This window comes from Archocentrus centrarchus, chromosome 24 (assembly GCF_007364275.1).
Source record: "Archocentrus centrarchus isolate MPI-CPG fArcCen1 chromosome 24, fArcCen1, whole genome shotgun sequence".
In the NCBI taxonomy this organism is placed as follows: Eukaryota; Metazoa; Chordata; class Actinopteri; order Cichliformes; family Cichlidae; genus Archocentrus; species Archocentrus centrarchus.
Genome location: NC_044369.1, coordinates 6,456,565 through 6,481,452, shown reverse-complemented (window position 1 = coordinate 6,481,452; position 24,888 = coordinate 6,456,565). Strand labels below are relative to the sequence as shown.

Here is a 24,888-nt window from a genome sequence, read left to right as displayed (position 1 = left end):
TTTTCCTCAACACAACACGCACAAGCAGAAGCAAATCTTTAAACCTCTGCGTCAGTCAAAAGAACCACAGACCAAAGAAGCTGCTTAAAATATATAGTTGCAGCCTACAAATAAAAACAGAGTGGCAACATCTGACAGCCAGTCTTTAAACCTACTGATAAAACCTACAGCTCAAACCCACTGTCTCGATGTGGAAGGAACAGGCAAGAAAAAACAGCACAATAGCTCTCTAAAAATGAAATTGCTATCAAATACAAAAACTTCACAAACGATGTCAGCAAAGAAGGTGATCTCCGCATCATCACCAGATGGTTGTAAACATGTCACTGTTATAACTCTCAGGTATTTTACTTCAGAACAAAATGCACCCAAAATGTCACACCAGTGAGGTGAGCTGAGGAGCAGCAGTTAAATACAAGATGTCCCACGAAAAAAAAAAAAAAAAGAATGAGCAATCTGGTTTCAACATGGCTGCTGATTGTACCCACTCCAGACAAGGGTGGTGAGCAGTGCTTTTCAGAAGTGTGTAAGAAGCTCAGTGTCACATAAAATAGCGTTGCCCCCCCCCCCCCCCTTAAATGGAAGTAAATCTGCACAGAGAAGGTAAGGAGGGCAGGAAGTCAAACACAGAAACAGCTGAGAGAATCTGGCCAAATTTCAAAATAAAAGACCGTGCAGGAAATGATTTGCTTCCCAGTGTCATCTGAGGCTTCACAGAACAAAACAGCATTGAAGATGCAACATTAAGGACATGCACCCAGTATGTTTCCAGGAAAAAAAAGCTAATGAAGGAATGAGACACACACTAGCAACACACTGGATCAGTAAGGAATGGAACTATCTGAAAAGTCACAGGACTGTAGAAATGAAGAATGAAACATTAAAAAATTTGCATTTTTCAAAATTTGATGTGTTGGTAGTTAGGTCAAAAGTGGTTTAGCTACGTTCAGTTCTCTGCATCCTGTTGGTACACAGGTGCACTTTTATAGCGGTAACAGCACCATACTCTTCAGCTTGAATAAGTTCTTCTGCTGATTAAGATATGCATATTTGTTTGCCCTTTCAGACATATCCATATGCAGCCCATTCACATTCCCAAGCCATCAAATACTTCCACCAAAGCCACAGGAGACACACAGATACACACAAGGGGTCCTCTTGCATCGGTGCACATGAACACTTGCATCCCCTTAACATGCAAAACCTTCGAGCATCACAATTCAAAGGACTAGTTAAGAGTTATTTTTAAACTTGTGCATTCTTTTCCTATATCTAACCCAGCACTTTTTGGTCCTTCAACCTAACCAAGTACTTTTTTGGTGCCTAACCACAAGAAGTTAGTTTTAGGCGCCTAAATCTAACCAGCAAGTGAACGCAAAAATAAAAAGTGAGTGCAAGCAAAACTAATCAGCAAGTGAAAATAGAGTGAAACAAAGTCCCAAATGGGACGCAACACAGAATCCTTGCTGGCAAACTTGGCATAACTTACTCAGTCACCACTCCCACAACCCCTAAATGTGGACTTTTTCACTTTTAAAAAAAAAACAGATATCCCCTGGCATCCAATATTGCTGCAGCTGGTGCATCTAGACACCAATGCCAAAGAACATCTTGTGCACATCTCTGCAGCGCCAGTTACATCTGACAGAACAGCACTGCCAAGTCAGATATATTTGATTTAGAGATACTAAAAATAAACTTTTTTTTTAAATACAGAGTTAGAATGCAGACATAAAGTTTCAAGTTTCAAACTATTTACTATTTAATTGCAGTTACTCCAGTATAACAAGAACACCAGATTAGTTTCTGCTACTGAAGATGAAAAATGGAAGAAAAAAAATGGTGCAGTCTCCAACACTATCTTACCTTAACCAATATAAAGTATCTTTCCACACGATTAAAAAGAGCCTCACACACCAAGTGAGGTGTATTTTTCAAACATTGCTGTGTTTTTGTTGAGCAGGTACAATAATTTCTCCTTCCCTGAAGACCAAAGGCTCAGAGCGGTTTTTTAATACTCAGTCAACAACTCGGGAAGAAGTGTCTTGATCTTTTAGTGAAGAAAGTTCTCTCTTTCTCCAAGCTTTGAGTCAGTATCCCTCCGGTCGTCTGTGTAGCCCCGGGCGATGGTAGGAGGATGGGGCTTGAAAAGCATCAAACAGCAACCCTGCGGAATTAATCAATGCAAGAGAGCAAGAGAGAGGCCGTGTCAGGGAAAAGAAGAAAGGGAGGGACAGAGAGATCAGAAGGAAAGAAGTGAAGAGTGTCAAAGACCAGATAACAGGGAAAGAAGAACTGTGTCTACATTGTATATGTATGTTTTAAGACTGTGCAGATATTGTCCAGTCACCCCCGATATGGATATAACGTTTTTTTAATAACTTCAACATTTACATTGTGAAATTAGTCAGTATCAGCTTGTTGTCTGTAGACAGCACTGAGCCTCCTCAAAGCTTTCATTTCTATTACAGGCACATTTAGTATTTCTTCACTGAATTGCCTCATATCCTATTTATGTTAGTATAGCCCTGACATAGATGTTGCAAAGCTTACATGATTACGGGCAGCTGCGGCTCAGGTGGTAGAGCAGGTCATCTACCAATCAGAAGGTTGGGAGATCAATCCCCGATTCCTCCAGCGAGTGTCCTTGGGCAAGATATTGAACCCTGAGAGCGAGGATGTGTGCAAATGTTAGAAAGTGCTTAGGCATTGATAAAAGCACTGTGTGAATGTGTGTGATTGAGTGAATGAGACTTGCAGTAGAAAGCACTTTGTGTGCTCAACTGAGTAGAAAGCCACCATATAAATACAAGCCCATTTAGCATTTACGATTAATTTGATAGAGTGGGATCGCTGAAATGTCATATGAAGGAAAAAAGGGGAAAAAATCAACAGCTTGCATAATGCACATTGTGCCACAAAAAAAAAATGTGACTTTTAAACACATATAGGTGACAACTTATATCATATCCAACTGGTCACAAATGTTTACACAAATGTTTTCTTCAACATGAACATGAGGACTGAAGTGTAGACAAATCTGCCTGCCAGTGCTTGTTTTGGCCTGCTGTAGATGTACATGTATTTTTATAGTTTGAAACTTCACATGATCCTGAGCCAAACTCTGGCATGCATTTTGCCCATGGACCATGGAGGGTAGGAATTGGTATTCTTTTATTTTAAGATGTGACATCCTGAATCTAACACCCCTTTGAAAATCTTGATTTGGTTGACCTCTGTGACATCACTTTTGGGTGTGGTCAGAGATGCAACACAGCACATTGACTGCAGCTGACCAATGTGGTCAGTAATCAAACAGGCTTGAAACTTTATACTAGAGTTGATTAGCTATTTAAATGCAAAAGGTCCCATTATAATGTGTAATTAAAGATGGAAAAAGAAACATGTGATGGAGAATACAAAGTGATAAAATAAAATATTAGAGCGCTATGTAGGATTATAACTATAAATACAGTTTTGATTCCATCCAAGCTTGGTGGGTTCTCTTCATGTCAAGCTATTTTATTCACGTGTGGGAAATTGCAGAAATGTGCAGAAAATTTCTCTATTTAAGGACCATTGCCTTTGCTTCCATCTCAGCTCACTTATTTTGCAGATTTTTCCCTCCTTGATAGGAAAGGAACCTCCTGATGTCAGATTAGGTTTGGCTCATTAACCACCAGGGAGAAAAGAGACATCTGGTGTGACTTGAGAAGAGTGGATGCAAGCGTGTAAAATTTTTCTATCACAGTATTTTTTGCCAATAACAATGACACTGTCACAGGAAGTCTGCAGTACTATATGCCTTTGTGCATGACTGAAAACTGTAAGGCTACGGGTATATAAGATAAAAGATTCTGAGTGTTTTTAATGCACAGTGAAATGGATTCATGGATGACCATATTACAAAAGAAATCATAATTATTCAAGGCTGACTTATGCTGTTGTGTTTACTGTGCTGCTCTTAAATGTAATATTCATAAAAGAGTTGTAAATATTTTTCCAATGTACTGTGAAGTCAAAGCCAAGCATTTAAATCACAGCAGCGCTCTAATTTTTGATGAATTTTTCTTTCATGGTTCACAGTAGTTTTGTCTTTACATAAAAATATTTATTTACTGCAGTATTGTTTGAGTTTGCAGATGATGAATTGGCACTTGTGTTACGACTAATGTACGGAATGTATGTCCAATGTTTGCAGATATAAAACCCATTTCAGTTTAGGTGATCTCTCTGAATTTTTATATATATATATATATTAGGGGTGGGACTTTAACGCGTTAATTTCGATTAATTAATTATGGGGAAATTAACGCGTTAAAAATTTTAACGCATTTTAACACACTTTGCACCGTGGAACGTTTCTCAGTGCGCGAGTTCCCGGCATACAGATTATATCGACGCACAATGTCCAAATTAGGGGCCGCATCCTGCGAAGGACCCGGCCCACGTCTTTCGCAGCCCACGAACACCACAAAGGCCGGAAGTGAGCAGCTAGCCTTCATATCAGCTGCCGTCACCTCTGCGTAGCTCATGTCGCCTAGCAACCGTGAGTGTGAAGCACAGCTGTGTAACAGCAGCTGGTTAAACGGAGAACGAACTTTTTCTCCTTTTTGTGGTTTAATTTTAAGTCTTTAATTCAAAATAAGCTGTTAAAACAAGCATAACACATTTCAACATCAAGGAATACAGCTGAGAGAATGATTAATTTCCAACTATAACAAGTGAGACATTAATGTTGAATAAAACTATCCAGTTATGATGCTTAACTTTAATTTCAGGAGTTTGCTTATCACAGGAGCACTTCCACCCTTCATTGGTCTGTGTAGTAGACTGGTGGGAAAATGAACAAAATTTTGAAGTTTAAGCTTATGTATATTGATTTATTCATCAACCAAACTTAAATTAATATTTATCATGTCAAATATTGAAATGCGATTAAAATGCGATTAATTTCGATTAATTAATTACAAAGCTTGTAATTAATTCGATTAATTTTTTTAATCGAGTCCCACACCTAATATATATATATATATATATATATATATATATATATATATATATATATATATATATATAGAGAGAGAGAGAGAGAGAGAGAGAGAGAGAGAGAGTCACCAGTCACAATTATTTTCTATTTTCATTAATTAGATATCCCAATTAATCATTTGGTACCCCAGATGGCAAAATTTAAGAAATATTGAAGAAACATTTTTCCCCTTTTTCTAGGACTGTACAGTTTCCCGTGTTGCACATCTCAATGGTATCGTTAAGTTTCCAATGATTGCTGATTTAGATGCAAAAAGTGTGAAGCGATGTTCTACCAAAGTAAGGGTGTGTCCATTTTGGTGGCATGGGTATATACATAGTTGTTCTTGATAATTCTTATTTGGATGCATAAAGAACAAATGTGTACTTTAAAGCTGAGGAGGAGCTAGGAGAGCTGGGACAGACTGTGAAGTACACACAAGGGGACAGCTTTGGGGGAGCTTTATGGTACACAAAGGCCGCAGGAGCTGCTGATTTATGTCTGCAGTGCACTTTGGGAAGTGCAGTGCACACAGAAAAAGAGATAAACACACAGATGAATGCAACATATGCAGGAGAAACACATAAAGAAGGGGAAAAAACATAAATTTACCACTTTTATTGCTTGAAGGAGGAGGAAGAATCCCCAGTATGTTGGAGTACCTTAGACTGAAAAGCACAACAATTTAGACACACACACACACACACACACACACACACACACACACACACACACACACACACACACACACACACACACACACACCCACACACAACAGTCTTATGCACCATCTCAGCCCTCTGGCTCACTATGTACGTCCAACAATTGGTGTCAGCAGTAATAAAAGGCAGAGTCAAAGAAATGATTATCTACCATTGAACTCACAGCAGGAGTGGTGCTTGTTTAGATTCTCTCTTTTACCTTCCTGTTGGGATAGATCTCCAAGAGGAAAGGGAATGTGGCAAAAGCATTATTGCTCTCTCTCACTACCAGGGTTTTATTATATGATATGTCATTTTATAGCCTTGCAAAGCCTTTCTTACTGCCACATACTGCTACTCCTACTATACTGCCTGTGGTTTGTATACACCGATATACCATCTATTTATTGGTCCAGTGATTAGACACACAAATCTCACACGGACTTACAAGCAGTAAAAATGGTCAGATTTCCTTTCATGGATAGAGGAAAGATATATGATCGGTATTGAAATTGTGCTGTGTCGGATCAAGAGAATCTACAGCTGGAAAAAAAAAGTATTTTTGCAAAGGAATAACTCAAAGACTGGTAACAGACTTTCCAAAGGCCTTGACTCTGAATCTGATAACATAAACTCTATAAAGATAAGCAGAATAAAAACATTATTAGGACAGAAATCTGGCTCAAGCCTCAACATATTAATTTTTAAGTTTGTTTTTGGGCAAACTGGGTATAAGTCAAAAACCTATTAGTTATAACTAAAAAATGCAGACTGATTAATTTCTTTTGGGTTTGCTTTCAAAAGTTTGTTGTAAAGGCCATTTCTCTGTGGTGTTATTTTTCTTTTAGTACCTTAAGCTTTCATGTTTCCTGTGCTATGATTTCAAATAGGAAATTACTTTTCATGTTAAAATTATTTATTTTCATACACCCAATTAGTGTTAACCAATGCACAGTGGTGTGATGGTTAGCACTGTCGAGTGTGAAAGTCCTGGAATCAAATCTACTGGCTGGCTGGGCCTTTCTGTGTAGAGTTTGCATGTTCTCCCTGTACGGGTTCTCTTCAGGTACTCTGCCTTTCTCCCACAGCCCAAAGAAATGGATGTTTGGTTAACTGAATGACAAATTCTTTCTACAAGCAAGTCTTGCCATTGGCAGCCATCTTGGAAATGCCTCTGGGTAGCTATTTCTATTTAACTGTATGTAAATAACACAATGGCCGCTAGAACATTAAAATTGCAGGTACAGATTTACCAATTAAATCTGAAAAAAGCGCTCAAGAAAAAAAAAAATTGTGACTTTTCTCCTTAAAAACAAACTTTTTTTTTTTTTTTACCTCATTGGTCAGTTTTGATACCCAAGTAGTCCTTTATATGTGTTCACACATGCAAAGAAACTCCCAATATTTGGTCTCTCACGGCACTCTATGTGTGTGTGTGTGTGTGTGTGTGTGTGTGTGAGAGAGATATGTGAATACTTCATATCTTGTTGATATGTCTGTTGTCAGTCATCCAGGTCATGGTAGTCTCAAGACTCAACCCACCTTTTGGTTGAAGAAACCTTTTGGGTAAGAGGTGAAATGTCTTCCAAAACTTAAAGAAGTCCAATTGCCTTTTTTCCCCACAAGCTCTTGAGACATACAGTGTCTTGTTAAATATCCACTTTGAAAGTAATATATGGTGCAAAGTGTTAAAAGATTTGTTTGGCAAATATTTAATTTTGTCCATTTAATGTGGCCTCAGTTTTGAATGGTTTTTGAGAGATTTCTGTCAGACTAGTCGAGTAGTCAATTTTTGTTTCTCTTGTTTAAAGAAACAGTAAATTAGTTGCCAGGAACAACGCTAGAAGATACCGCATGAAGGTAAAATGCTGTGAGAAAGTATTTGCCCCCTTCCTGTTTTCGTAGCTTCTTGTATTTTTGTCATATTGCAGATCATAAAACAAATTTAAAAATTATATGAAATAACCTAAGTAAATACCAAAAGCAGTTTTTAAATGATAAGGGGAGAAAAGCTATCTAAACCAGCCCTGGCCCTATGTGGAAAAGTAATTGCTCCCTTAACCCGTGCCACCCCTGGCAGCAACTGGCAATGAGTCTTTCACATCACTGTAAAGGAATTTTGGCCCACTGTTCACTTTGACTAGGCCACTCCAAAACCACCTTCTTCCTCTTTTTGAGCCATTCAGAGGTGGACTTGCTGGCATGTTTTGGATCATAGTCCTGCTGCATAAACCCAAGTATGGTCAAGCTTCATGTCATGAACTGATGTCTGGACATTTTCCTTCAGGATTTTCTGGTAGAACGCAGAATTCATGGTTCCATCTGTTATGGCAAGTTGTGCAGGTCCTGAAGCCCTGAGCCAAACTGGTAACACTACCACCACCATGCTTGACTGCTGGTATGACGTTCTTTTAATGAAACACTATTAGTTTTATGCCAGAACAATGGGACTCAGATCTTCCAAAAAAAGTTCAGCTTTCATCTCATCAGTCCACAGAATACTTTCCCAAAAGTCTTGGGAGGGAAAATATTCTGTCAAGATGCTTTTTGGATTTTTTTTTTTGGTCAGCACTGGTTTTTCCCATGGATGCCAGTTTTGCCCAGTTTCTAACAAAGGGGAGAAATTACTTTTTCACACAGGACCAGGTAGGTTTGGATAGCTTTTTTTCCCTTAATAAATGCAATCATCATTTAAAAGCTGCATTTTATATTTTCTCTAGTTATCTTTGCCTAAAATTAAAATTTGAACATGAAACATGTCAGTAACACAAATATGCCAAAAAAAACTAAGAAACTGAGAAAGGGGCACATAGTTTTTTTCATTGCACTGTAAGCTTCCATCACTTTCCCTTCCTTTGTAACCCACTCTTTGTACAAGTACTAACCAGACTCCACTCCCCATAGCTTCCGAAATCAGATGAGGTTGGGTGTGCTCAGGGTGGTGTGGCCACTGCTCAGTGGGTGGCAGCAGTATACTATGCAAACAGCCATCACTCTTCAACACAAGACTTAATAATGTCTTAATAAAGTCTCCTGAGTACATGTGACTGTGAGCATAAAAGCCCCACCTACGGGGTAGCCAATCAGAAGAAAGTTGGCTTAAAGGGAGGGGAAGTGAACTGAGGATAAACTGTGCCTTGGTGAATCCAAGGCACAGTATAAGATAAATAAGGATTATTTTCAAATGTGATGGATGCAAAGCTACATTAGAAGAGTCCCCTTTAATTAAATTTATCACAAAGCTTTTGTTTCTTTTCTGTAGGTAAAAACTATTGACCTTCTCTTAACTTCAAATGAAAAATTGTGGTAAGTAATACACAGGAGCCAGCAGTCTGTAACAAACAATGAGTCAGCTAGTTTTAACAATATGCTGCTTTTCTCTTACATCTGTACACACTGTTGTGCAAGTAAAGCTTTTGCACTATACCAAAGAAATGTTTCTGGTCTTTTTGTAAATGTGTTTCGGTACCAAAAGTTCTTAAGAAATGAAAAAAAAAAGAGAAGAAGTTGAATTGCTGTGCAAAGAAAGGAAAAGGAAAAGGATAATACCAACTTCAGATTAAAATGCTCCCATCCTTGCTTCATTACAGTAGTTATCTGCCACAACAGTTGTTAATGTGGGGAGGGAGAACACCAAAGACATCCTACTGTGAAAAGAAAATTCTCCTGCGTTTACTTTTGCACGGGGGAAAAAGCCGTTTGAGGTTCAGAGATAAAGAACGGAAGAGCAGACAAAAGTAATAATTACTTTGATGCACCTAAAAGCTCGTTTAGAAACTTTTCTTTCTTAGTGTTTCACTGGTCGAAGTGCTTTTTAATGTGAACATAAAACATATTTTAAAAATTTCACCCACACTGTTCTTTTGAGTCATGCTGAATATTCAATACAAAATGCACTGATAAATTTACCAAACTAGGGTGATTCTTTGGTTTCTGAAGTAACTAAAAAATGAAGCTCAAGCATCTGATCAATAAGGAAGATCTGAAATCACTCATCTGCCTACCTTTCCAGGTGTTTGGCTGCTTCTCTAGAGAACTCCCACCTCCCCATGCTGTCAAACTCAACGCTGACTTCATCACTTATAGTCCAATCGTCTTTCTGCCCGCCTTCCTTGAGCCAATCGGTCGCCACTCAGTGTGCTTTAAACATCACCTCATCTGTCATTCTCCCTTTCAGACTTGTTCATGCAACCCACCTCCTCCTCTTCTCCACCTAAGAGCTCCTTCCAAGCCTCCATCTTGGTCTCTACCTCCACAGCATCTAGACAGAGGGGTCCTGTCTTAATTCCTCTCTCTACTGGGATTCCCTTCTGCTTCGATGGATCATTGGAGTCTAATCACCAAAAAGCTAATTGTGTTTCTTATCAATAACTCAGGTTTAATTTCTCCTAATGATCTCTTCTTATTGAAATGGCAATGATATGAAAACTAAAAATCAACATAGTGTTTATTTACTGTTTTTTTCCCCACAACTTAAAAATTGCACTATAAGGCAGCAAGAAAAAAAAAATGATGAAATATCTCCCGTGTATCCTAAAAATATCTCTGTATGTCCATCTGGCCATCTGTTCTTTGGCTAGCTCGACACCCGTTTTTCCCACTTGTTTCAAACTTTGTTTGTGCATTATTTGGGCCCACAGTGAGCCCAGTGCTGAGTCTCAGGTCATTCGGGTGAGAAATTCTCATTCTTTGGCTAAATATTATTTTCTGTTACCAGTATTTCCTCAAGGTTCGAGGTAGGGGTGGGCAATATAACCATGATAATGATATTTATGATGTGTTTATGATATAGAAAAAAATACTGAACAACATTTTATCAGTGATTGCAGCTTGCAGGCAGGAGCATATAGTTAGTGCAAACACAATGAAGGTCATTTTCCATCCTCCTTTTCCAATGAGCTACTGTCATTGATGGCACACTATCTAATTTGAACTGTGAATTTACTGAAACAAAGTGTCATCAGTGTTACAGTACAATAGTACTGACACAGCATCATATACAGTGACACAGCATAAGTCCAACAGAAGCACAAGAGTAAACTATATTGCCAAAGGTGTTCACTCACCCATCCAAATCACTGAACTCAGGTGTTTTAATCACTTCCATGGCCATGCAGACTGCTTCTATAAACATTTATACATATGTAAACATGCAGTATGTCAAAATGAAAAAACAACTGTGCAAGGCAAGGTAACCAGATTCTACCTGGGATACTGTATCTTGGCTGGAGCTTTTTAACCAGCTGCTTAAAGGCCTCCTTTTCTCCATGTAACAGCATCAGTAATCATCATCCACTGCACTTCTTTTCATATAGAGTGCAGCTTGCAAGTGCTCGGTTGAGCATCTTGGTTGAGTTGGTAGTGTCTCCTTCTCGCGTACGTTCATAGGCTGGTTGTACTCAATGGTGTGATTTTGCCTGATACATCCAATCCAATATTTTGTTTCCACCTTTAGCGGGAACAGTTTTCGTGCAGATTTTGCAGAGTACTGTTCTTTGTTGGAAATTGTTGAAGCAACTCCCCTTTAAATTGTCATTGGAGGCTGATGCAATGCTCGTGCTCTCACACATCTGGGCTTGTCTCGTTGTTGTGCACGCAAGGGAACATAAACGCATGGCATTGCTATATCATTGATATCACAATATGACACTTTTTGTCATGTAAAAATGTATACCACTATTATTGTAGACACTGTGGCTACTATGAACACTGTAACCATCCCAATCACTTTTGTATATAAGCGGTGACAAGAAATGCAACAGTCAATTCACTAATAGTTATAAAACTATAGAGCTGCACAATTTTTAAGGTAAGCCACCAATCACTGAACACACACACACTGCAAACACCAAGTAACATTTGCATTTTGAGAAAAAATAAAACAGCAACACAGACTGACTGATGACTAGCTAGTCTGTCATAGGCATAATGAGGAAAAGAGCCAATAATTACAGTTATTACTTCACAATTCAATTTGACTTTAAACAGCAACAATTCACAATAGCAATCACTTTACCCTACTGTATAAAGCATGTTAAAGAACCTAGAATATTTCAGAGAAAAGGCCAATGCTCATGCAGTCCCCTGGGAGCAAGCATTTAGCAACAGTGGGAAGGAAGAACTCCTTTTTAACAGGAAGTGACCTCTAGCAGAACCTGGCTCAGAGATGGGGTGCCATCGACCATGACAGGCTGGAGTGAGGAACTGCACCCCATTACACGCACTGTCAGGTTAGGTATGTAATGCATTCTCTGAAGGGTTTTCTTGTCCTGCTAGGGAAGCTTTTGTTTGAATATATGCAATGTTTTTTTTTTTTGTCTTTTTTGGCAGCTGGCCCCCTAAATTGTCACTCAATCTAGAAAATGTGAAATTTGTGATCCAGAGTAGGTGTGGGTGTTTGGCACTGTGAGGATATTCCTTACCCTCTTACCTTTAAGCTTAACCATCATTACTATGCACCAAAAAGCGCCCTAATCTAAATTTGATTCTAACTTTAACGCTATAGACAGGTCTTAGCAGGCCTTTTAAAAAGGTGTGAAAAAAGTTCCTAATTAACTCCCTATCCTAATAAAGTTACATTCAGGTCTGGTCTAAAGCTTTGATTCTCATAAAGACAACTGAACACACTTTTTTTAATATTAAATTTGAATTATTTTTTGTTTTTGTTTTCTTGTGACAAATGAGTTCAGTCTCTTGTTACTCACACTGGTTAGAGAAGCAATTCACGAGAAAGCTGCAACCCAGTCTGCTGTTCTACACAGCTACAATCAGGCACAGTCACACACACATTCAGTGAGTGTATCCTCTGAGCTTTCCTCTCTTCAATACAGTAGCTTTATGACTGCTTACTTACACATTCAGAGGACAAATGTAACCTGAGCTACACTCTCACGAACTGGCTCTGCACAAGTATCCAAAATCAGATAAAAGCCATAATAAGACATTGGGACCACCACTCTTGCATGCAAGATCATGTTCATATTCACACCATGGCATTTATGTGGCCATATAATGCACAACACAAAAAAAAGTTGTTTTTTGTCTTTTTGAATAAAAGATGCATTCACTGACATCCAAATAATAATTATCATTTAATTAAGGAAATCATAACAGCTGACTTACATAACATCTATTCTCAGTAGGTTGTTTCAGTAAGATGCCTGGGACTACTGTGCTTGTTTTGACCTTTTACATTATTTCAAACTAACAACTCCTGGGATACTTGAGCCAAAGTTTTTTTTTATTGATGGGACAAAGATGATCATTCCACAGAGAGAAGCCAGATAACTGGTAGAAAATACAGCTTGTATTATGATATAAGAGAGTGAGAGAGAGGGCCAGGGGAGCTTGTTGTGTATGCAGGGCCAGTGGTGTCTAATACTGTATGTGCTCTCCCCATTTGAATTCATCGTTTTACATTCTAGTCAGGGAATGGAGTCTAACATCACTGATTAATTACAGAAAACACAGCCATATACTCTCTTTCTCTGTGAGTGTGTATGTCCGTGTCTGTGCGCGTGCCCTTGTAACTGCATTTAGAGAATTTGACAAAATAATGTGCAACTCTGCAACATCTCTAAACTAATTAGTGTTGGGATTTCTATTGAAAACGCTGACCACAGCAGACAAACACTTGTTTATGAAACCTACTTTTTACGGTAAATGCTGAGCAGTACTATCTGTATCCCTGGCCTGCCTGTACAGCTTTGATCCTGATTATATAGTGCACCAGCATGAATGCTCTACCATTACACTCTGATGAAACCCAGCAAGACAAAATCTTGCTCCTTTTTTTTTTTTCAGTAGAACAGGGGTCAACCTGGGCTGTAGGCAGTCAGACCTGAATAAATCTGCTGTGCCTTCACAGCCATCAGGTAACTGTACCATACAGATCACCTCTCAGGCCCAAACTGAAACTAATGCCCCTGTAACTAATGACTCATGATTTACCTTGAATTTTGGCTGAAGCATTCAAGCTCCTCTGAGCATAAAACGTATCACTTACTGTGATCACCTGGGTACACATTTTCACTACTGGTCCATCATGGCATAACAGAATATCTATGAAATTGTTTATGACTGGTGTTTTTCACTCTTTTCACTCGTTAACCTAGTGTCTAAAATTAACCTTTTTAAATTTATACTCTAATGGTATTTTGCTAACATGCCAAAAGTTAGGATGGTGATATCCTAAAGAAATGAAAATGAAACATGTTGAGGCCAGGGCCCCCTTAAAAGGAAGAGAACTGTTCCAAGTACCCTGTAATTATCCAAACTCATACGCTTATGCTTATTACCATTTGGTAACCTTAATTTTCATTGGAACTACAGTAGTTTTATTCGGAACCTTTTCAACCTTAATAATTACTTAGTGCTTACAAGCCGCATTCCTCTCTTGCATCGGAGCAATTTGAGGTTTAGCAACTTGCCAAGGGAATGATTGTGGGGAATGTCTAGAAAGTTGTAATTTTAAGGGTTTCCGCTTCCGGCGCCGCGCGAGCAGGCAGCCAGTTTCAGCAGCTCCGCACTCATTTCGTGTTTTTTCTCATTTTGTTTAGTATTAGATGTGTTTTTGAGTTTCTGTATCTTCTGCTCTTTTTCCCCATGATGGAGCAGACTTTTTTCTGGAAAACTTTGTTTTTGTTTTTTACCCTTTTTATGGTGTTTATGTTTGGAGACTGCGAGAGTGGCCATGCTCCTATTGTTTACTCTCGGGACCAGCTGTTCTCCATCGGGAGCTCCGCTGTGCCTACTCCTGCAGAACGACCTGATATTCCCCGCGAACTGAGAAGGAAGAGACGCGGGAGACGTGCGGGCATAGGTCGTCGTTGCCAGAGGAGAAGGTACAGGCCCGTCATCCCGTCCATCATCATGGGAAACGTGAGATCTCTTCCCAACAAAGTGGACGAGCTGGCAGCGCTAACGCGACATCAAAGGAGCTACCGGGAGAGCAGCCTCATGTGCCTGACGGAGACGTGGCTAACCGAGCTAACCCCGGACTCACACATAAACATGGACGGCTTTCATTTGATCCGTGCCGACAGAACCAAGGAGAGTGGTAAGAAGAGGGGCGGGGGGCTGGCTGTGTTTGTGAACGATAGATGGTGCAACTCCAGACATCTAACCATCAAAGAGACGCTCTGCAGTAAGGACATTGAACTGCTCGCTGTTGGTATGAGACCGCACTATCTTCCTCGGGAGTTTTCACATGTTATTGTGATAACTGTGTATGTGCCGCCCTCTGCTAACGCTGCTGCAGCCTGCGATGTCCTCCATGCTACTACCAGCAGACTCCAAACACAGCACCCACAGGCCCTCTTTCTGATCTCAGGGGACTTTAACCACGTCTCCCTGTCCTCCACTCTCCCCACCTTCACCCAGTATGTCACCTGCCACACCAGGAATACCAACACACTGGATCTACTGTATGCCAACATCAAGGAGGCATACAGCTCATCACCTCTGCCTCCCCTGGGGGGCTCAGATCACAACCTGGTTCATCTCCAGCCTGTGTACAAACCCTTGGTACACAGAGAACCAGTTGTGACACACACAGTGAAGAAATGGTCTGAGGAGACTGAAGAAGCTCTGAGAGACTGCTTTAGCTCCACTGTGTGGGAAGAGCTTTGTGCCCCTCATGGGGAGGACATCGACAGCATCACGGACTGCATCACTGAGTACATAAATTTCTGCATGGAAAACACTGTGCCCACCAGGAGGGTACGGTGTTTTTCAAACAACAAACCCTGGATCAACTCCGAAATAAAGGCTCTCCTGAAGGAGAAGAAGAGAGCCTTTAGATCAGGAAATAAGGAGGAGCTGAGAGCCGTGCAGAAGGATCTGAGAAGGAAAATCAGGGATGGAAAAAACATCTACAGGAAGAAGATGGAGGACCAGCTACAGCAGAGCAACATCAGTGGGGTTTGGAGGAGTTTGAACTCAATTTCAGGCCACAAACCAAGCCCTAGGATTGTGGGAGACTTAGAGTGGGTTAACAACCTGAACCAGTTCTTTAACAGGTTTGACCAGCCACCCACCCCTCCCCCAGCCCCGTCCCCCCTGCTGTCAGCCCCACCATCTTTAATGACTGCCAACCTTTCTTCTTCTTGGGACCTCACACCTCTCAGCTCTCAGCCATCACCCACCCCCTTCACTTCTGAGGACTCCATCTCACAACCCCCACCCCCCACCTCCATCTTGTCCCTCTCAACTCATCATGTGAGGAAGGAGCTACGTAAAATCAAGGTGCGAAAGGCTGCTGGTCCAGACGGCATCAGCTCCAGGCTCCTGAGGTGCTGCGCAGATCAGCTGTGTGGCATCATGGGATACATGTTCAACCTGAGCTTGAAGCTGGGGAAAGTACCACAACTGTGGAAGACCTCCTGTGTGGTACCGGTACCAAAGACCAAACATCCTAAGGATCTTAGCAGCTACAGGCCAGTAGCCCTGACATCGCATCTAATGAAGACCCTCGAGAGGCTGGTCCTCAACCATCTACGCCTCATGGTGTCGTCTTCGTTGGACCCGCTGCAGTTTGCCTGGATGACGCCATCATCTACCTCCTGCACCGAGCTCTGACCCACCTGGAGAAGCCTGGAAGCACTGTGAGGATCATGTTCTTTGATTTCTCCAGTGCTTTTAACACCATCCAGCCAGGACTTCTGAGAGACAAGCTGGAACTGTCAGGAGTGGACCACCACATCTCCGAGTGGATACTGGACTACCTCACTGACCGCCCACAGTACGTGAGGACACAGGGCTGTGTCTCTGACAGGCTGGTCTGCAGTACGGGGGCCCCACAGGGAACTGTGCTGGCACCGTTCCTCTTCACCCTCTACACTGCAGACTTCTCCATCAACTCCCCACGCTGCCATCTGCAGAAGTTCTCTGACGACTCTGCCATAGTTGGCCTCATCACAGGTGAGGATGACTCAGAGTACAGACAGTGGACTCAGGACTTTGTGGACTGGTGCCAGCGGAACCACCTCCTGATCAACGCCGCTAAAACCAAGGAGCTGGTGGTGGATTTCCGCAGGCGCAGACCCACCACACGGACACCGGTGAACATCCAGGGAGTGGACATTGAGATAGTGGACTCTTATAAGTACCTGGGTGTTCACCTAAACAATAAACTGGACTGGACTCATAACACTGATGCGCTCTACAGGAAGGGTCAGAGCAGACTCTACCTGCTGAGAAGGCTGAGGTCTTTTGGAGTGCAGGGGACACTCCTGAAGACCTTCTATGACTCTGTGGTGGCATCAGCCATCTTCTATGCAGCAGTATGTTGGAGCAGCAGCTTATCTACAGCTGAGAGGAAGAAGATAGACAAGCTCATCAGGAAAGCCAGCTCTGTCCTAGGATGTCCTCTCGACTCAGTGCAGGTGGTGGGAGACAGAAGGACTCTGACCAAAATAACATCACTGATGGACAAGGTCTCCCATCCCATGCATGAAACTGTTGCTGAGCTGGAGAGCTCCTTCAGTGACAGACTGCTGCATCCTAAATGCACAAAGGAGCGTTACCGCAGATCCTTCCTCCCAGCAGCTGTAAGACTTTATAATCATCACTGCTCCCAACAAAAACCACAATAACCTACACAATGTAGGATAATATATAATATACTGTAAATAGTCCGGCCTGTTAAGGTTCAACACACAGGCACATCATGTACATTGTATATAGTGTTATTATTAGTAGTATTAAGGTTAATCTTGTTTGTTGATTTTATATATATTTATATTCTTTTCTTAATAGTGTGAATTATTATATTTTTACTTATATTTATAATAACTGCAGCTGCTGTTACACCCAAATTTCCCCTCTGTGGGACAATAAAGGCTGTTTCTTCTTCTTAATCTAAACATGTTGCTGGGATTTCCTTTGTAATCTTGACTAAAAACGGTACACAAAGCCTCGCCTCCCAAATAAAATGACAACAGGTTTCTTTTTCTGGCACATTATTGTAACCCACTGTTATAGTTTTAATTACACAACCTTTAGAGGTTTTGTAAGGCAGCCATTGCCATTTAAGTAAACACCACACAAGAAGATATGTTCATGTCTAATGTAAATACAACAATTATAACAGGAGCAATGTTAAGGTGATATAGTTACAGAGGCCCACACATGTACTTTAACACATGACACTACTGTTCATGTTTATCGTGGCTACTTTGTGTTTAGTTTTTGTAACCACTTCAGTACTGTTATGGATCCAAATCAGTGACTCTTTACTCAAACCCATGAACAACCAAACCCATTTTTACCCATGCACTGCAGTGATAGACAGAGCAAAGGTCCCATCAAAAATTAGCTGGCCTTTAACATGTCAGTTCCCTAGTGCAAAGTGTGCATGATGTTGCACTGTGCCAGTGTGTGAATAGCACAGTACATTCACTGTTGGCAAGTGCGCATCAAATCTGCTGCTTCCTGCACGCTCAGTGCTGACAGCTCCCTCATCTAAACCACACAGATCATGTCAGAAGTGTCATGTAACATCTGTGTGGCAGGCAGGAAGGAGGGCCCCAATGCAGGATACACCAGGCAGAGATTAGACTTAAAATCCACTTTATTCACGGGAGCAGAACAAAAGGCCGGACTAGACGGGGCTAGTGGCAACAAACACAGGACAGAAATAAACTTCACTAGATTTCAGGGAAACACAGTCAACAAACGGGGCGCACACAGCCAGAAGACGACGACACGGCAACAGGCACTGGAAACACAGGACTTAAATACACAGGAGGGCTAATGAGGGAGGTGGAAACAGGTGGTAACACAGGTGACGCTAATAACACTGACGAGACCAGGGGAAGCAAAACTGAACACAACAGACAGGGACTGGATGACTATCAAAATAAAACAGGAAGTAAGACAATGGAACAGAGACACAGACCTGACACAGAATACAGGGAGAACACCAGGGACTAGAAATAACAATTAAACCTCACAACCAAAATAAACCCAGAACAGAACAGACAAAACACACAGGGTCAAAAGGACCCTGGACCATGACAAGAAGTGTGACTGTGCCTGGACTATCTCCTGCTGTGTGTGTGTGTGTGTGTGTGTGTGTGTGTGTGTGTGTGTGTGTGTGTGTGTGTGTGTGTGTGTGTGTGTCTGTGTGTGTGTGTGTGTGTGTGTGTGGTTTACATCATACATCACTTGTTACTTTTTTTTTTTTAAATAGTGCATTATGTCACTTATACTTCTTTCTAGGAAGCAAGTTGCTACACTACTCACACCTTAACAGGGCTTGACATGAATGGCCACATAATTGACAATGCAATTCGAATAACAATGTAAACCTCAGGCTGCATGCCTACTCACTGACACAAATCCCAGCATACTCACGAGAAGACACACAAGAGCTTTCTTTTAGTGTTTTAATATGAACACAAAGCTGAAAAAAGGTTATAAACCATCTAGGAGCTATGGCTTTGTTGTTGTTTAAATCATATTCATATCTTTGGCATAGCTCCTTTCACCTCCTATGGAATCACTAGGATATTGCAATATGAACACGCCACCATTTTATAACGATAAAAGAACCATTGAACCCGTGCACCCTTTTGAACCTGTGAATGGTTGGAATGTGATAGAAAATGTAAGACCTTTGACTTCTTTACAATAATAAACTCTTTCTAATTAGAAAATAAGAATTAAAAGCCCAGTAAGAGGCTTTTTGGTACAGTCTGAAATAAAAGGTCAACTTGTCAATCACCTCTTACACAGCATACTTGAAATGATGATTCCCAGGCTAATAAATGCCCACTGAGTCCTGTCATTCCTCCATAAGTGGGTTTATGAGAGAAGTAAAACCTTAGAAATGTGCCAAAATCTCATTAAAAAAATTTCTGAAAAAGTGGCTTCTACTCATGTTCCCACTGAGAATTTCATTTGAGTGGAGTCAGCAGAGGAATGCATTTTCACTGAAAATGGGAGTGACACCCTGCCATGAGAATTATTCCACCACATGAGTCCCCGTGTATTGCTAAAAGGATTATCTATGACTACTGCAACATGTATCACAGCTTCTGGGGAGGGAAAAGCAAAAATGTGTGTGTGGGGGGTCTCCCTGTTGTGTGTGTGTGTGTGTGTGTGTGTGTGTGTGTGTGTGTGTGTGTCTATCTGTCTTCAAATATACAGTACCATACAGTACCATTGGATACTTGTGCAGAGCCAGTACCATAAATAGGACACACCTTCTTATTCAGTGTTTTTATTTTTTTCTTACATTGTAAATTAATACTGAAGTCATCCAGACTATGAAGGAACACGTAAGTAAACTTAAAAATGTTAAACAAACCAAAATGTGTTTTAGATTTTAGATTCTTCAAAGTAGGCACCTCTTGCTTTGATTACAGCTTTGCACTCTCTTGGCATTCTCTCAATAAGCTTCATGAGGTCATCACCTGAAATGGTTTTCCAACAGTCTTGAAGAAGTTCCCAGAGGTGCTGAGCACTTGTTGGCTGCTTTGCCTTCACTCCGTGGTCCAACTCATCCCAAACCATCTCAGTTGGGTTTCAATCAGGTCATCTGACGCAGCACTCCATCACCCTCTTTCTTGGTCAAATAGCCCTCACATAGCCTGGAGGTGTGTTTGGAGTCATTGTGCTGTTGGAAAACAATTGATGGTCCCACTAAGCACAAAGCAGATGGGATGCCATGTCACTGCAGAATGCTGTGGTAGCCATGTTGGTTCAGTGTGCCTTGGATTTTGAATAAATTGCCAACAGTGTCACCAGCAAAGCACCCCCAAACATCACACTTCCTCCTCCATACTTCACGGTGGGAACTACACATGTAGGAGCCATCTGCTCACCTTTTGTCCATCTTACAAAGACATGGTGTTTGGAAGCAAGAATCTCAAATTTGGACTCATCAGACCAAAGGTGTTCCTTGTATAATATGGATTAGAACATTACTCAAATAGGGATATTCACTGTATACCAACTCTACCTCTTCACAACACAACTGATGGTCTCAAACACATTAAGAGGGCAAGAAATTCAAGAGATTACCTCTTAACAAGACACATCTGTTAACTGAAAGCCATTCCAGGTGACTACCTTACAAAGCTGACTGAGAAAATACCAAGATGTCCAAAGGTGTCATTTACACAAGAGGTGCCTGATTTGAAGAATTTGAAATATAAAACATAGTCTGATTTGTTTAGCACTTTTTTGTTTACTAAATAATCCCATATGTATTTCTTCATAGTTTGGATGACTTTAATATTAATCTACAATGCAGATACTTTTAGAAGGTGTGTCTAAACTTTTGACTGGTACTGAATCTTTAAATAAAAAGGGTTTTCATGCATTGTGGTCTTAATCTGGAAGTTTAATTCATGACTATTTCTATAAAAACAAAAGGTCAAAAGCGTAACATAACAGTTGAACTACCCCTCAGTTAAACCATTTAGATTAGGCATACTGGGTCCACATTTCAATATTAAGAAAGGTATTTAGTAACAGAGTGTACAGAAGGGGTTAGCTGTTCTAACTAGACAAGTTTTAGTAGCACTAAGTCATTTAATAACATTCTTGATTGATGCACGAACAAAAGCAATCCTCGCAGCTGTTATTAATTCACAATTTCTGATCTGTTTTTAAAATGTGATTTTTTTTTTTTTTATTGCACCTGGCTTAACAGGCAGACTGTATTTTGGCTATAGCCCTACACTTGCAATGTCAAATGGCACAGATTAGATTAGATTCAACTTTATCATTATCATTGTACACAAGTATACAACGAAAAGTACATTCCAGAACACCCATCCAAGAGACGGGTGTCTGCGGTCATGCAGCTGTTATACAGGCAATAATGCGCAAATACATCTGCATGATGCATATGCTGATGCAAATACATCTGGATTTTGATTCAATTTTTTTGGCAAATCATGTTGTCATTTGCTTTTAGAAGAAAGCATTTGTGTGTGTGTGTGTGTGTGTGTGTGTGTGTGTGTGTGTGTGTGTGTGTGTGTGTGTGTGTGTGTGTGTGTGTGTGTGTGTGTGTGTGTGTTTTATGTGTTTTTAATCATTGAAGAATTGAAGAAATGCTAGAAATCAAATATATTGGTGCCAACATGCCAAATTGCACTAAACCACAGGTATAAATAACCAGAGATTTAACGTGGAGTGGTTCTTTGGGAAAAAAAATTGGCTAATTAATAGCTGTCAAAGAAGGTGCTTTTGCTTTGCTTCCCAGGTGTGTTATTCAGCAGTAATGAGTCATCCACAACCCAATTTCCAAAGGAGATGGAATGCTGTGTAAATTATCTAAAGCTATATTTAACTTAAAAACTGAGAAAGTTACCTTTTCAAACAAGGGGCATGTTTGCCATTGTGTTGCATCACCTCTTCATTTAATAACACTGAGAAGACTAACTGCTGTAGTTTCAAAAGTGAAATATTTTCTTCCTTTCATCTTATTCAGGTAACTTCTGAGTTAACCCTGGGTTTTTTTTGTGCTACAAAGGTGGTTCATTTATCGCTGAGAAACCTATGCTATGAAAGTACTTTGCTCCAGATTAGAGATCAACAGGTATGAAATCGCTGCCTACTGATCAATCAATTCTCCAGAAAATAGGATCACTGTTCCTGGAAGATCCCTCAGATCTCTGCGGAGTGAGCAGGAGGGTCTAAAGTTTTTCACTAGAGTTTAATGTCTTTGTGTTTCTCCAATGAGCACCAGATGGCTGTGGCTCCAGAGGTAGAGCAGGCCATCTACTAATCGGAAGATTGGAGCAGACTGGATATCTGAATATCCATCCCAGGCATGCATTAATACAGGTAGCATTTATCACTGTAGACTGTACTGTGGGAAAGTCCTCAATCTACTGTAAGTTGATGAGCCAGATATTTGGAGTATATAGTCCCCCAGTTTTTCAGAAGCCTAAAGCAACAGAGATTGGGGAGAATCTCTGTTGCAAACAAATTCTATTGGCATTCATGTCGTGTGCTTGACTTTTTAGATGATTCACTCTGTAGACTTTTCAGTCTCGAGAAAAATTGGCTCCACACTGAAGACCTTATCAGAAAGGACACGGAGACCTACACCTGCCAATCACTGTGTCTGGAAATATGCTTGTGTGTGCCTCTGTTATTCTCTGCTAATACATGAAGAAAAAGCTGTGTCAGAAATTCATAGCTTATCAAGTAAAGCCATGCTGATTTAAATAAATGTACATGCTGAGTGTGTTGTCTATTTTTGTTTCTGTGCATGCAAAAAAAAAAAGGGAAGAAACACACTTGGAAAGAAAACAATGTGAATGTTGTTACAGCAGCATGATGCTTAACTCCATTTTTTTTAATATAAAACAAACTTTTACTATTTCAGTTCAGCAAAGTATACAACCCCTTTTTTATATAAATTAATTACACTACACTCTGCTAATTGTCACATACATATTTGTTCATAATGACATCTAACTAATTATGCAAACAACCTAATAGGCTTCAAGTTTAAAAAAAAAAATTATTTCAACATCTTGTGTTTTATGTGGCACAAAGTTTTTGTAAACTTTTGATCAAGGTGCTGATTTTCAATGCAAATGATCAATCTGTTTGATCTTCATTTGAAATTTAATTTAATTATGAGGTAATTTATATATCAATTGCTTGTTTTCTCAGGTCCAATTCACCTTGTATAAAAGACCCTCCTGTCAATTTATAGAATTAAAGTCCAGCAAGTTTATATTTAATTAGATTTCTGTAGGTAAAAAAAATAGAAAAAGATCTGAAAACTGACCCTAAAGTCTTAAAATGTCACTATAGGGTGTTGAATAATTGTACTAAGTTGCACTTCAGTGTTAGGGATAAAACCTTGAAAGGGGCTGAGGTGTCAGATCGATCCTTATGCTTTGGTAGTCTGTAGGGACTGTTCATGGAGCCAGCACAGCACTGTGCGCATTTATATAATATGGGTAAATTAACATCAACAGGGTGCAGCAGAATATTTAAAACATAAAGTCACACGAGCCAGCATCTGATTGAGGCAAAATATATGCCAGTGTTAGTCTTTTGCGCTCACTGAATACTTTATCAGGATTCATGGATGTAGTGAAAGAGGAGGATGCTAGGGACAGGGTGAGATGGCCATGATGATGGACTAGTTCTTTTATAGCGCTTTTCTACTCTATTTTAGCACTTATAGCACTTTATACAACACATCTGCATTCACCCATTCACACAAGCACTTTTTTCTACATCTAAGTGCTCTAAAGGCTCAATATCTTGTCTAAGGATATTTTGGCATGCAGAGTGGAACAGCCAGAAATCAAACCACCAATCTTCCGATTACTAGATGACCTGGTCTAGCTCCTGAGCCAAAGCTACCCCGACCTGGCAAACAGAGTTGGCAAAGCTTACAACATCTGGTATTCCCAGGCAGTCTCCCATCCAAGTACTAACCAGGTCCAACCCTGCTTAGCTTAGATCAGACGAGATCAGGTGTGTTCAGGGTGGTATGGCTGTTAGCCAAAGAGAAGCTGGAAGAAGAAGAAGAAGAAGAAGAAGACACTTTATTAGGTACACCTTGCTAGTACCAGGCTGGATCCCCCTTTTTTTTCTTGCCTTCATAACTACCTTAATTCTTAATGACAGATTCAACCTCTGAGATTTTGGGTCATATTGACATGTCTGTGAGAGATTTCTGATGTGAATCTCTCGTTCTACCACATCCAAAAGGTGTTCTATTGGATTGAGATCTGGTGACTGTGGAGGCCATTTGGGAAATGGCCTCCACAGTCACAGGGAATTCACTGTCATGCTCAAGAAACCGGCATGAGATCATTTGAGCTTTGTGACATGGCGCATTATTCTGTGGAAAGCAGCCATCAGAAAATGGGCACACGGTACTCATAAAAGGATGGACATGGTCAGCAACAACTCGGGTAGGCTGCGGTGTTTAAAAAAGGTTCAATTGGTACTAAGAGGCCCAAACTGTGCCAAGAAAACATCTCCCACATCATTATACCACCAACAATTTGAACATTTGATATAAGGTAGAATGGGTCCATGTTTCATGCCAAATTCTGACCCTATTCAGCAGAAATCAAGACTCATCAGACCGCACATTTTTACAGTCTGCCCAGTTTTGGTGAGCCCGTGTGAACTGTATCCTCAATTTCCTGTTCTTAGCTGACAGGA

The 24,888-nt window shown here is 40.4% G+C and overlaps 1 pseudogene; it reads right to left on the bottom strand.

Annotated features, from left to right (window-relative positions):
• Positions 1 to 24,101: 24,101 nt before the first annotated feature.
• On the bottom strand, positions 24,102 to 24,217 carry LOC115774988 (uncharacterized; annotated as a pseudogene).
• Positions 24,218 to 24,888: the final 671 nt, after the last annotated feature.